The following is a 13,518-nucleotide window of genomic DNA, read 5'->3' as shown; positions in this document are numbered from 1 at the left end:
GTTGATTTTTACTTGAAAAAATCAATTAAAAATACTTTTATAATACAAATATTAAAGAATTAAAAAAAAATGATTAGTAAATAAAAATAATAAACATTATTCATTGAAACTGATTTAAAATATGTAATAACTTTATTATTAATGTTCCATAGATTTAAAGTCTATTCCTAAAATGTTTTTGTAATTTCAGATCCACTTTTTCCCTCCTGATTGAAAATAAGGAAAATATAAATTAGGATATGATCTTACTAGACATATTTTCAATGTTATTCTGTTTGCTTACTAACAGGGGGTCTAGTTTTTTTTATCAATAGACCTTAAAAATCACAAGTTCTTTAAAATTATTGTAAAATATTAAAATTTAATATTTTTTTAGTTTTTCCCATTGTTTGTTTATAGTCGTATCAGTAATAATACTCATTAGCGAATTAAATAAAATACATAATCAAAAATAATTAAACAATAAACACCAATCACTGGATAACAAACCGGAACATGAATAAAAAATGGGTAATAAATATTGGAACATCACCACTAGACTATTTTTATTGCGCACACAGTATTCCGTAAGGGATCTCTCGTAAGCAAAACTGCTAACTTAACTTCTTCACTCCACTATCATAGAGAAACTGCAACAGTCTTTTGGTGTATTTTTTCGATTGAGAAAAGCCTTCAAATCTGAACCCAGGTTTAATTGTCGTCGAATATTGAGCAATCTATGTGTAAATGGTTAACGGACTATTTTACATTGCACACCTCATAGTTCTGCTGAGGAGAGCCAAAGAGATACACGTGAGTTAGTTTTGTGTGTCCAATCCTCAGCCTAGTTAGGATGATTTGGTCTCTTCTGTTGTTTGAGATAAAAGATTTCTCAAAAACGTTTTCCCGGATTACTTGTAAGGCCTTATTTAATAAGAACTTATTCCATTGAGTACGTGGTATACCACCTTCATGAAGTGGTTCTCACATGCTAATTCTAATCGGAGGCCATTTGTTACCGCTCTCTTCATCAACCCGTTCGTTCCCGAGGATGCCGCAATGTCCTGGGGTCGTACGAATACTGCTATCTCGTTTACTCTTTAGAGCGTGTCATAAATTATTTGAACGATGGGTTCAGATCTCTGCATCTCAAACTCTAAAGTACACTCTTAGAGTCAGTTATCAGTAAGCTGTCGTCAATATGGGTCTCAATAACTCTCAAGGTAGAGAAAATTGCGCAGGCCTCGCAAAATAATACAAAGGAATAGGAACTAAGTTTAAATATTATCTCATTGTCAGGGAAAATTATTGAACAGCCACATCCGTCGGCGAGACAGAGTCGTCTATATAGATATGTGTGTAACCATTGCACTTCTTAATCACATCGCTAAATTAGTCCCTAACAGATCGGTAACGTGGGTCCCGTTTACGACTTCCAGATGGTAGAGATGCGCGCAACCAAGGAGCGTCGAATCCTATTTCCTTTCTGAGAATCCTTGGAACAGAGAGGCTTACTTCCTGGAGATAGCAGTTTATGGTTGAAAGGCTCTTGTGGTCTTGGTCTTGTGACTCTTGTGTCTTGTTTGAAAGGCACTTGTGGTTGAAAGGTAAGGACTGCACCCCTAGAATTTGATAATGCAAGCGGCCCTGGTCGTCTGCCTTGAGTAGTTGGAGCGACGGGACCTGCTGATCTTGTACTTGATAACATGGTATTTCCACCAGGAGTTGATAAGATTTCGTTAGTAAACTTGGCATAGAGGTAGTGGCAAATGCTCCTATAAATATTCAAATGCAATTATTATGCAAGAAGTCTAGTAAGCCCTTACTTTTTTCTCTCGTAGAGTCCTACAGGATATTCCATCTTCGACAAAATAATGCTTCTATATATGTTCAGAATGATGTGTTTGTCATCATCCCTGTTCCAAGTTGATATGAGTTGAAGGACGTTAATTTTCCTTAAACATTCAACTTTAGTGTACTTAATGTGGCTCGAGAAAGTCAGCTTTTCATCAAAAGTCTTACGTAGAAGTTTAATCTCGTTTGTTCCATTTATCACATCTTTACTTAAGTTCAGTTACCGTGTTCTTATATCCGTCTAGCTGTCTAGAAAAAACAATAAATCTTGACTTGGTTACTAAAAATTTTAAACCGCTACTGTGTGCCCTGAGTGTGTGTTTTGCACTGAGTTCAGTGAATTCTGCATTGTTTTCCTTGTAGTTCCGATTTTTCTGTCCCTACAAGTGATAGTAATATTTTCAGCGAAAACACTTTTTTTCACCGACGGAGTGATCATATCAGCTACCCTATTAATAGCTACCAAGAAGAGTATCATGTTTAGGACAGATCACTGAGAGATTTTTAATTTCAAAGACTTTTGAAAGTACCCCATTAGCCATAACACGGATTATTCGTTTGTTCAGAAAATTAGCCACAAAGTTTAACATATTCCCATTAAAACTGTTCTGTAGTTAGTCAAGGATACTAAAAACAAAATTTCTATAAATATAAGAACTGTTAGCTGTCGTTTTTTTTTTTTAGGTATTTTCAGGATTTTTGATCCATAGGTAGTCTAAAATAGAAAAAAAATTGCAAAAAGAGTCATTCATCTTCTTTTTAATTTTAAAATATCCATTCTTTTTACGAAATTTATTGGGAGCCAGAGCGACGAATTTTCATCAAAATATTTATTTTTAAGTTGGATTGTGAATTATTCTTTTATTTGACCTTTTAATTTGTTTTTACTTATATTATTATGCAATAAAAAATGCTCTGTCATAGCTAAGGGATTTTTTTATTAAGCATTTTAAAATTACTGTTATTTTGAATAAAATTATTTTATTTAGTTACTTTTTGAATAGTAATAATTTATAATTTACTAATGTAGTATAATTTTTCTATTTAATTAAAAAAAAAAAAAAAAAAAAAAATCAATGCTAATTCTTCGTCATTCGGTGCACTACTAAAAATTGTTTTATTAGTTCCTTCCTCCTGAGAATTTTGGTGTTGTCACTATTTCCGTCGATCTCCATGGGAGAGATGTAGCGTCTCTGACTGGAAGATTTTGGGTTCGAATCCCCCGATCTGTATTATATTTTTCATGCACTACAAAGTTCATTTTCCGTAAAATAACTATAATTGGTTATGAACCTGTTATTGTTCTGATAATGAATAAATAAATAATAAAGAAAAATATTTATTCATTACTAATTTTTAGATTTTGATGCAACTTATAAATTTATTAAATTTTTTTGGTGGGAAATTTTTTCCTAGTTCATTTATAATCGATAATCAAATGACTAGTCATTTTGGTATAGTGTTTTTGATTATTTATTACTTTGACCTTCTTTAAATGTATTTGATTTAAATTTGATGGCAATTACGAGTAAAAACACTTTATCATTTTTGATGTGCTTAAATAAAAATCTTGAGACTATTTGATAATCTCCACCCTCTTTTGTTCACTTTATTTATTTTTACAGAATATCGAATTGTTTTGTAATTAATCTCTGTAAATTATTATATTTTGTAATATTTTTATTAAAACTCTGTAGGTATGTATGTGCGCGCGCGCACGCACGAATGTTTGCTTAAAACTGAAGATTCAGTTGGCATATTTAAACGATTCTTTAATAGGATATATTTTGTAATGAACTTTAACGTTAGTTTTTGATGGAAATTCCTAGCATTGATAACGTACAACTATATTATTAGTTGAGAAGTAATCGTGTTGTATTTTGAGTCTCTAACTTAAGTTTTGTAAAACGTTTCCGCATATGAAATTTCGAAAATGGGCTGAATTTTATTTTGGTATTTTATTTAACAATATTAGATAAACTGTTCTGGATGTTATTAGGTACTTAATAGAGAATCTTTTTTTTTTTTTTTATCAAGATGTAATTGGTAAAATAATGAGCCTAATATTAAATCAAAATGTTTTTACCTTAATTATAGAAGTATTTTTTTTATGAAGAAGTTTTTTCAAAGTTATATTAAAGATAACCTTTTAAAGATTTAGGTGTAGTATTTTCTTGAATGTGTCATAAAGATTTTAAAACTTACGATATGTGAGTTGTAATAATATACAAGTTATTAAAGTTAAATTTTTTTTTTATATTGCTATCTTCCTTTTTTGGTTACCTTTCCATTGACACAACAATACAACAAAAGCCCGTTATTTTAACTTGTCCGCATTATCATGATTTATCTGTTTGTAGGGAATTACGCATGAACGGGAAAACCTAGTTTTAATTTAATTAACAGGATTAACATATCTGATTTAGATATAACAATCTACGTGTTTGAAATTTTAACTGTTATCTATTCACAATTTTAATTATACATTTTCAGGACTAAAAAAAAAATCGAAAAAACACAGTTAATTCAATCCAAAATTGATTTATTGTCTTCAGTTAGTTCAGTTTAGAAATTTTTTAGTTAGAGTACATTCGTTTGCAAATGAATATTAAACAACAAAAAAAAAAATCATTAACACATGTTTCAAATTAGGTAATTTATTACTTAAAATTCTCTACGATAGACCTAATTATACTAAGTTATATGATAATTTTTTTTTTTTTTTGAGGTTTCTCTCTTTAATTGTTAAGGAATGACAGCTGCATAAAACATCTGTTTTCTTTTTTGCTTAACTACTTGATGCGGTATTTCTTACAGCCGTGCTAGTATATATATATATATATATATATACATATGCTTTCTAGCTTGTATATTTTAGTTTAATTTATCATTTATATTTGCTCTAAGTAAGTGTCTGAGGGATTAATTTTAGTCGCTAAATGCCAGCATTTTTTAATGTTCTTAGATGAATGAAATAACATTCTTACAATTTCTGTCTTTACTCTTTGTCTTTTGTTAGCGGATATTGTAAAATAGACAATAGCAGCAAACAAAAATTTGAATTAATTAATATATAAGGATTCATAGAATAACCGACGAAGAATACTGTTTCCTGGAAATTACTTACATAAATTTTATACGTATTTAACAATACACGTAAATTTTATAATGAAACAGAAAAAAGTTAAAATTATGTTATTATTTAATTTACTTTATAACTAGTCCACCGGACTGGCCTGATGGTTAACTCGTCGTCGCTGATTTTTGAAGTCGAATGTTATGAGGTTCAAATCCTAGTACGGATTTGAATACTAGACAGTGGATACCTGTGTACTTTGGCGGTTGGAATTCAATTAATCACACGTCTCAGGAATGGTCGGCCTGAGTCTGTACAAGACATCTCATTTACATGCCATACATATCATTCTCATCTCTTTGGGCCGGGGCAGGGATTGCTTATTATTCACTAGTTGAACAAACAGATTCCAACATTACACATTAGGAAAAATAAAAAAAAAATACTTTATAACTGATTTTTTTCTGTATAATTTTAAAAATAATTTTGTTAATTTTTTTATTTAAAAAAAAAAAAAAATAAGCAGGTCGTATAAAATTCGCAAAATATTTGCTTAGATTTCATGGAAATGTTCTGTGATTAAAAAAATTAATGTTTTGTTTTAAGAAATGTTGTGTAATATTCTCTTTACTTTTGCGCGTTTCGTAATCTTTTTTTTATGTTTTCCCTTATTATTTTTCTATTTAACTATTCTTAAGCACAAAGGTTTTCTCCCTCAGAGGTAATTAAACTTTCCTACAATTGTAGTTAGCTTAAAACAAAGCTTAAGAATACAAAATTAAAGTACATCCAAACTTAATGAAAGATTTTTACTTTTATCTAATATAATTACGAACGTATGCAATCTATATAAATAAAAACATATTCTCCGTGGCGCGATTGATAGCGTCTCGACCTTTCACTCGGAAGTCCCGGGCACGAATCCCGGTCAGGAATGACATTTTCACACACCAAAAATCATTCATCTCATCCTTTGAAGAAATACCTAACGGTGGAACCAGAGGTTAAAAAAATAAAAACTTTCTTTTTGTGGTGCCCTAATAAATCAAAAATGACAACCGATTTCGCTGAAAATGCCACAATTTATTATTTGTCCTCGGAGTGTTTACATGTTATTAGTTACATTATATTTAATAACATAATAACTTAATAAAATAACATTTAATCACATAATAACTGTCTGAAGATGTCAATATTGACAGCGATCTTTGTAGACAATTACAATCGATATAAACTACATTTCTGGATATATAAATCAAAAATCACTTTCTGTAAAAAGTTCATCACACCCTGTAAAAATCATGGTGCATGGTTTTTTTGTTTGTTTGATGTATACGCTCTCATTTTCACTTTCTTGTGCGAACTAAAGGGAGTATTGTGATCGCGAAAAATTTTGGTTTTCAGATTTCAGATTTCAACGGAAATATCCATTTTGATCATCCCTGAATCCATTATGCATGTACACCGTAAAACAGAATACTGTTAAATTTTATATTGTTTATGTTTCATTACACATGATTTTGTTAAATTTTTTCCCCAATTGTAACTAAATAACGTGCATGAATTTCGCGTACTAACAACAATAAAAACTTATACAACGAAAAACTTCGAAACTTTGAATATTTTTACTTGTTTCTTGAGTTGTGATTTTTTAACACAAATTTAACCTCAATGTTTTCCTTTTTTTTGCCCCTAAACACAAATATAATTTTAGATAAATCGTTCGTATCAGTAAGTATAAATCTTCGAGAAGTATAAATAATTCGTACGAATGAACCGGTCGTGAGCTGTGCACAGCTGCCCAGCTAATCCGGCGCACCACGTGGTCTGCTCTGCGTCAGTAGCAGCTAAAATAAAAATCTGATGTAGACGTCTCATGACTTCCTTGCACGCCTATTAACCTACATATACACATTTTTTGCTGCACATCATTTAAACTTATTTCATTTGAAAGTGAGATACGATCCTCCAATTCTTTAATAAAGTGAACAGTTGCACAATTGCTGAAATATTAGTTTTTATTAATATCAAATATTTACACAATTATTAATTAAACAATCTTACATGAAATATTAGAACAGAGTAAAAGTCCCTTTATTACTAGATCAGAAATATTCGTATTTTTGTGAGTTGCTGATTAACAAAAATAATTTTCTCTGAAAGTAATAGTGTTAGTTAAACATCTATTCCCTACAGGGAAAAGAGTGAAGTTGTCAGTTCTAAAACTGAGTACAGTTTGGTAGAGCATGTGTAATAGTAATATGATAATAATAATAATAAAAAGCGAACCGATGAGAAAATTTCGCAACATGAAAATTATAGCTGTACAATAACTGAAATATACATGTAGCTGGTGAGGGTGGCGCGTCGAACACGATTGGACGCATCAATGGGCCAATGAAAAAAATTGATTCTTGAAGTAACTTTTGCACATTCACTTTTTCAACACTTTCACTTTATTTTTGGACTTAAATCTGTTTAATGCACATCCAGGAGAGAGCTTGCTATATCCAGCAATATCACATTTAAGGGGGTTTGTATGATAGCGTCTTATAAATGGAAATGGTTACAAACGTTGTCTTTCCCTAGTGTATTATGTGCATAAGGAGTTATTACTTATATTCGGATCAATGGAAGAAGCAATGAAAACGTTTTGCAAACCTCACTTTAAAATAATTTTCAATATTATTCGTTAGTTTTGTTTATGAACGTGTTGTTTTAGTTGGTGACAGGTCGTGTTTGATCATTGCGTTTTTTTGTACTAATAGAAAAAAAATTTGGTAGTAATGTAAAATTATTAAATGGGATTTTATAAAAGTAAATAGTACTTACTCTTAACTTTGAACTGTCTATAAAGTATTTTCTCGTGATTATATTGTATACAAATCCATGTTATTGACAGAATTAATTAATTTACTAATTAAACTTATTAATAATTTTGCTAAAAATCTGTGGTTTTTTTAATAAGGAAAAGTAATATCAGTGAATATTGAAATTTTTCTTTAAGATATAAAACAATTAAAAAAAAAAACAATGAAATAAACTGGAAATACAACTGTAAAAGTTTATTTAATGCAAACTTTTCAAAGTTTAAATAATAATATAACAAATTCTTAAAAGTGCTTTTACGTACATGCTGAGTGTAGTTAAAAGAAAACTAAGTAAATGAAACGTGTATTAAAAAAAGAATGACAGGAAAAACAGTATTCAGTAAAAAGAACAGAATGTAATTGGTTTTCCTTGATATAGTATTTTCACAATTAAATTGTGGGCTTTCAGTTTTAGGTGGAATCAATCGTTAACAGATCTAAGGGATATTTATTTTGTTTTAATATTACGAAAAACCTTTTCCAACAAATTATAAATTAAATTAATTGAATTTAAACGATAATTATCGTTAAAAAGGTTTTCAAGGTATCTATCCTTTGTTGTTTGAACCCATTTATTAGCAATAAAATACGTAAAAAAAGTTATAATTAAATGGATAGCAGTTATTTGGAACGAAATAATTACTTACGTTTTATTTTACCGATTTATTATTATTGTAATATGTATACTTTTTTTTTTATTAAACTTCTGAAATTTAATAAAAAAATAATGTGTATTACTTGATACAATAGTATTACTTTTTTTCTCGACTATATAGTAATTGTGTATAACAATACAGTATACTGGTATACTGTACAAGGAAAAGTAAGCTAATCGAATCAAATGTTACATGTAAAGTTTTGAAAATTTTGACATGTCAAGACGAAAATATAAAATTTTAATATTAAAATTTTCCGAAAGTATGTATGTACGTATGTAAAGAGTATCACTACGTTCTCCCAGAACGTTTATAACATATACTACTTGTGAAAATAATGAAATAAGTTTATATAAACATATGTTCTAAAATGCTTCGTTTGCGAATTACGGTTAGTGAAAGACTTTGCTCGGATTTCAGCTACTCCGGTGACATTATGTCGTACTAAAATTTTTAGAATTTTAATTAAGGGATTAAATTAAATTAATTTAATTATTGTTTAGTTAGATTATATTAGTGATTTCTTATGGTTTTAACCTGAAAATCGAATAAAATAGATCCCAAAACAGTATTTGCAGTAGGTTTGAGAAATTTGGGGTTAAATACAATAAATTTGGTTAAAAAACCCTGTTTTTTACGTTTGACGCACAATACCTTTCTTAAATGGGTAATAAATACATAAAAATGTTAAGCAAAACTTGTAGAGAATTTAATTCTGAAGAAAATGGTGTAAGATAAATGCAATAAAACAATGAGAACTTATTCTATTTAGACACAGTACACTACACCAAAGTGAATACCAGTTTATAATGTGTTCAAAAATGATCCCGCCATTTTCAAAATATTTTCTGGCTTTTTTTGTTCTTAGTTCATCAGGGTTGTCCTTAATTTGATCGGTCACATCCATAATGCGGACAATTAATTCCTTACGAAAATGTATTTTTGTTTTGAATACAATAATTTTTATCCATCCCCAGACACAAAAATCTTAAGGTGTTACATCAGGCAATTATGGTGGCCAGGAATGTGAACCTCCAGACCAATTCATTTCTCAGGGAAAGCTTTAAGTGAGTGGAAATGGCCAATGGCCACAAGAGAAGTGGGAGGCGCGTTATCCTGCAGGAAGTATACTTTGCATCTAGGCGGTAGAGTAACGTCTTCAAGCAGCTGCGGCAATTCTTCTTGAAGAAAGTACAAATAGACGTCAGCATTTAAGCGGCCAGATAATATGGACGATCCAAACAGCTGATACTGAAGAAGGACGCACTATACAAAAATCGGTGTTAAAAATTGTCTTCCATCGTTTCATGAGGATTTACTTCTGCCCATGTATGCTCATTCCGTGAGTTGTTGACACCATCTTGAGTGAAATTTGCCTCGTCGGTAAACAAAACATATTTGTAGAGTTGTCGATTTTTATTCCCCCAGTTGCTTAAATCCATGCCAAATGGACCGTCTCCTGGGTCTAGATGTTGAACTGGCCGATTATGATAAGAATAAATAAAACTTGTTTTGTTTAAGCGTCTCCTAAACTATCGAAAGTAAAATTCGGATATAAAGACGTCGTGTACTGACGTCTGGACTGTGCTGAACTACATCGATAATAATTTCATCAATCGTTAATAATTGGTACCAATACTAAGTAGTGAAGCTGTTTATCTAAAATTTTGAGAAGTCGCGCTAATTATTTTGTGATGTGTAATCTTGCGATTTGGAAAACGTAATTCATATTCTACTGCAGCAGCTGTAGCATTACCATAACACACACTCAAAATGAATACATAACAGCGTATTCCTCTGTTGTAAATAAGTATGGCATTACTTCAATACCAAACGGATCACGTTCAGTTAATTAATGTACCTTACAGAATGATTTCAACTCTAATACTGTATTGCGTTTTGTTGATCAGACGTTGTTATTTTTGTTGCCAACTTTAAAATAATAATTTTTCAAGTAATTTCTTGATTTCTGTCAATAAAAAAAATAATTTTTTTTTATTATTTCCTTGTACGAAGTAAAGGAAGGATTGTGATCGCGAAAAATTTCGGTTTTCCAGATTTCAACGGAAATATCCATTTTGATCATCCCTGAATCCATTTTAACTAATTTCGGTGTGACGTCTATATGTACATACATACATATGTCATACGTACATATGTATGTACGTATTTCGTATAACTCAAAAACGTTTAGCCGTAGGATGTTGAAATTTGGGATTTAGGACTATTATAACATCTAGTTGTGAACCTCCCCTTTTGATTGCAATCGACTGAACCAAAAGTGTCCATAAAAGCCCAAAATCACCAAAAGTTTGGATTTTGGATTTTCTCTTAACTGCAGTAATAAGCCCTCATTAAGAGCTTTGCAACGACATATCATACGTGGTACTTATTTTCATTGGTTCCAGAGTTGTAATCAAATAAAATTCTAATTAATGAAATATTTGGATGTTACAAGGGAAGGGACATGGGTCTGAATCGGACTTCATTTCCTTTATTTTTTGAACAATTTTTTAAATTAATTTTTTAACTTTATTTTAAATTTAAATATATTGATTTATTAATAATTATTAACCAGTGGTTGTGGAAAAAGTTTTACAATAAATAATTCAAAAATAATAATAAAAAATGTAACTAATTCAGAAGTTATTAGTGAAATAATTTTCATGTCCTTTTAAAAATGTGTATATGTAATTTAATAGGCATTATTATATATGTATATTTGATTTGATGAAACATCTGATTAATAATAGTTGAAAATTATAATTTAAAATCGTATTATTTTTGGATTTTCTAGTTAATTTTTATTTAATTTTACTTAATTATTCTGGAATTTCTGTTCAATTTTATCTACATTAAAGTTAACTACAGAGTGACTGAAAAATAGGCCCTCACAAGAACAACTATGCACTAAGGCATACGTGCCCGATCTTTAATAAATTGCAAAAAAATTCTTATCTTTTAGTTCATTACTCCTCTGATATTGTCGAACAATATTCTCCCTAAGTCGAAGTTGATCATCATTTCGTTTATTTGTTTTTTGTTGCCGATCATTTAATCGCTCCTTGGTTTGATATTATTTTTTTGATCTTAATTTTTGTATACGTTCTCTAGTTTTAAAAATTTTCTCTCTGAATTTTCTTTATATTCACCTCTTTTATTTTTTCCTTGGTCTTAACGTTTTCTTCTCTTTATATTTAGCATTTTCCCTTAATCTTTTTATTCTTTCTTTGGTTTTTACATTTTCTTCCTCTTTATTTATGTGAAAATTTGTAATAACAAATTTTCACATCACCAAAAGAGAAATTGGTTTTTGTTTATATTAAGTACCTTTCTGATGAATGTAGTAATGCAGATTTTCTAAATAAAATTCTTGTTTTTCTAACATTTCTTTGTTTTATTCAACTTATTATACACCGTTTTATTCAAAATTAAATTCTCTACAAGTTTCATCGGAAAGTTTTATATTGCTTATGTCCATTTAACAAAGTTGTTGTACATCAGACATAAAAAGCAGGTTTTTTTACCCGAATTAACTGGTTTTCACCCCAGATTTATCAATGATTACTGCAGATACAGTTCTGGAACCTACTTTTTCGATTTTTTTACGTGAAAAGATCATAAGAAATTACTAATTTCGTTCCTTAATTAACGTACTGAGAAATTCCAGTACGACCTCATTTCACTGGAATAGTCGAAATCCGAGCGAAATCTTTCACTAGCTGTAACTCGCAAACGAAGCATTTTAGGACATGTTTTTATGAACTTTTCCATTATTTTTACGAGTATAATAGGTTATGAAAGTTCTGGGAGAACTTCGTTATATATCTTACAATTATATGTCCAGACTTTAACTTCGATAAAATCTTATGAGATGATTTCTATGTATGAGGCATTGATGTCGGCTAATTTTGGTATAGTTGATGAAGAAGGCAGGGTGATACATACATTATGAGTTCTGCATACATAAGATTTACAGAAATATAGATTTTAAAATAATTTAATGCCCCTTAATTAACTTGATCTAATTAATTAACCCCCTTAATTAGCTTGATTAGTTGATATTATTCCTCTATAACGGACTGGGCACTTTTTTCTTTTTTGTTTCTTGACTCAAAATCACACATTGTAGTAATTAGATGATTCTATTGTAATTAACGTTTGTTTGACTAACTTATTAATAAAAATATAATATTTTCTTAATTGCATCTATGTTATTATTTCATTCACTTATTGAATAAGCAGTTAAACTGAAATTCATTCTGAACGCATAATCATTAGAAATTATAGTTCCCTGATACACACTTCCTTTTCTTGTAACATCATCTTTTTTTTTTTACTATTTTCTATTAATTTCTTAACTGATGTGTTTTTCTTCGAAATTATTGTAGGTATATTACAGTGTATAACATTTTTTTGCGTTTCTTAGAGAGATTTATCAAATAGCTAAAGATACTTGTAAAAGGTTTGGATGACTTATTTCTTGAAATATTTATAATACTTAATATGATATAGGTGTTTCCTTTACTCCGTGATTCGTTAGAATGAACAGGAAAAATAGTAAATAGTTAAAATCTCATTATACCTCTAATTGTAACAATCAGTTTTTAATAGAAAAAAACTTTCCAGCAGAACATTGATTTAATAATGAAATGTAATTTAAATAAATAATGATTACTTTAGTAATAATCACAAAACCCTAAAGAATTCATAACTCGTAAATAATTATTATGTGTTTCGTAAAAACACGTATTAAAAGTTTTTGTTGAATTACAGTTTCAATGGTGCGCAATGTCCCAATCATTAGTACTCGATCAGTAAATTCAAGCAAGACGATATTACATTTGGTGTGTGGATGGCAATACAGAAGAAAAAATCTGGAAAGAAAAAAGCATAATAGAACATGGTGAGTATTTTAAGAAAACATTATATACTCGTTTTTCATATAAAATACTTATATGTTAAGTATATATTTTATTAAAATATTTGTGACCATCTAATGTATCTGTAACATCTTCTCTCTTACTTATTTTTCTGTGCATCTTAAGAGCATTTTTTTTCTGTCGGATATAATTGAATTACA

At 29.5% G+C, this 13,518-nt stretch overlaps 1 pseudogene; it reads left to right on the top strand.

Annotated features, from left to right (window-relative positions):
* LOC142329867 (putative aminopeptidase NPEPL1) overlaps positions 1–13,293 on the top strand; it is a 292,983-nt pseudogene extending 279,690 nt beyond the window's left edge.
* Positions 13,294–13,518: the final 225 nt, after the last annotated feature.

This window comes from Lycorma delicatula, chromosome 9, assembly GCF_047948215.1.
Source record: "Lycorma delicatula isolate Av1 chromosome 9, ASM4794821v1, whole genome shotgun sequence".
Lineage (NCBI taxonomy): Eukaryota > Metazoa > Arthropoda > Insecta > Hemiptera > Fulgoridae > Lycorma > Lycorma delicatula.
Note: the sequence above shows the minus strand (reverse complement) of the source record. Positions and strands in the feature narration are given on the sequence as shown.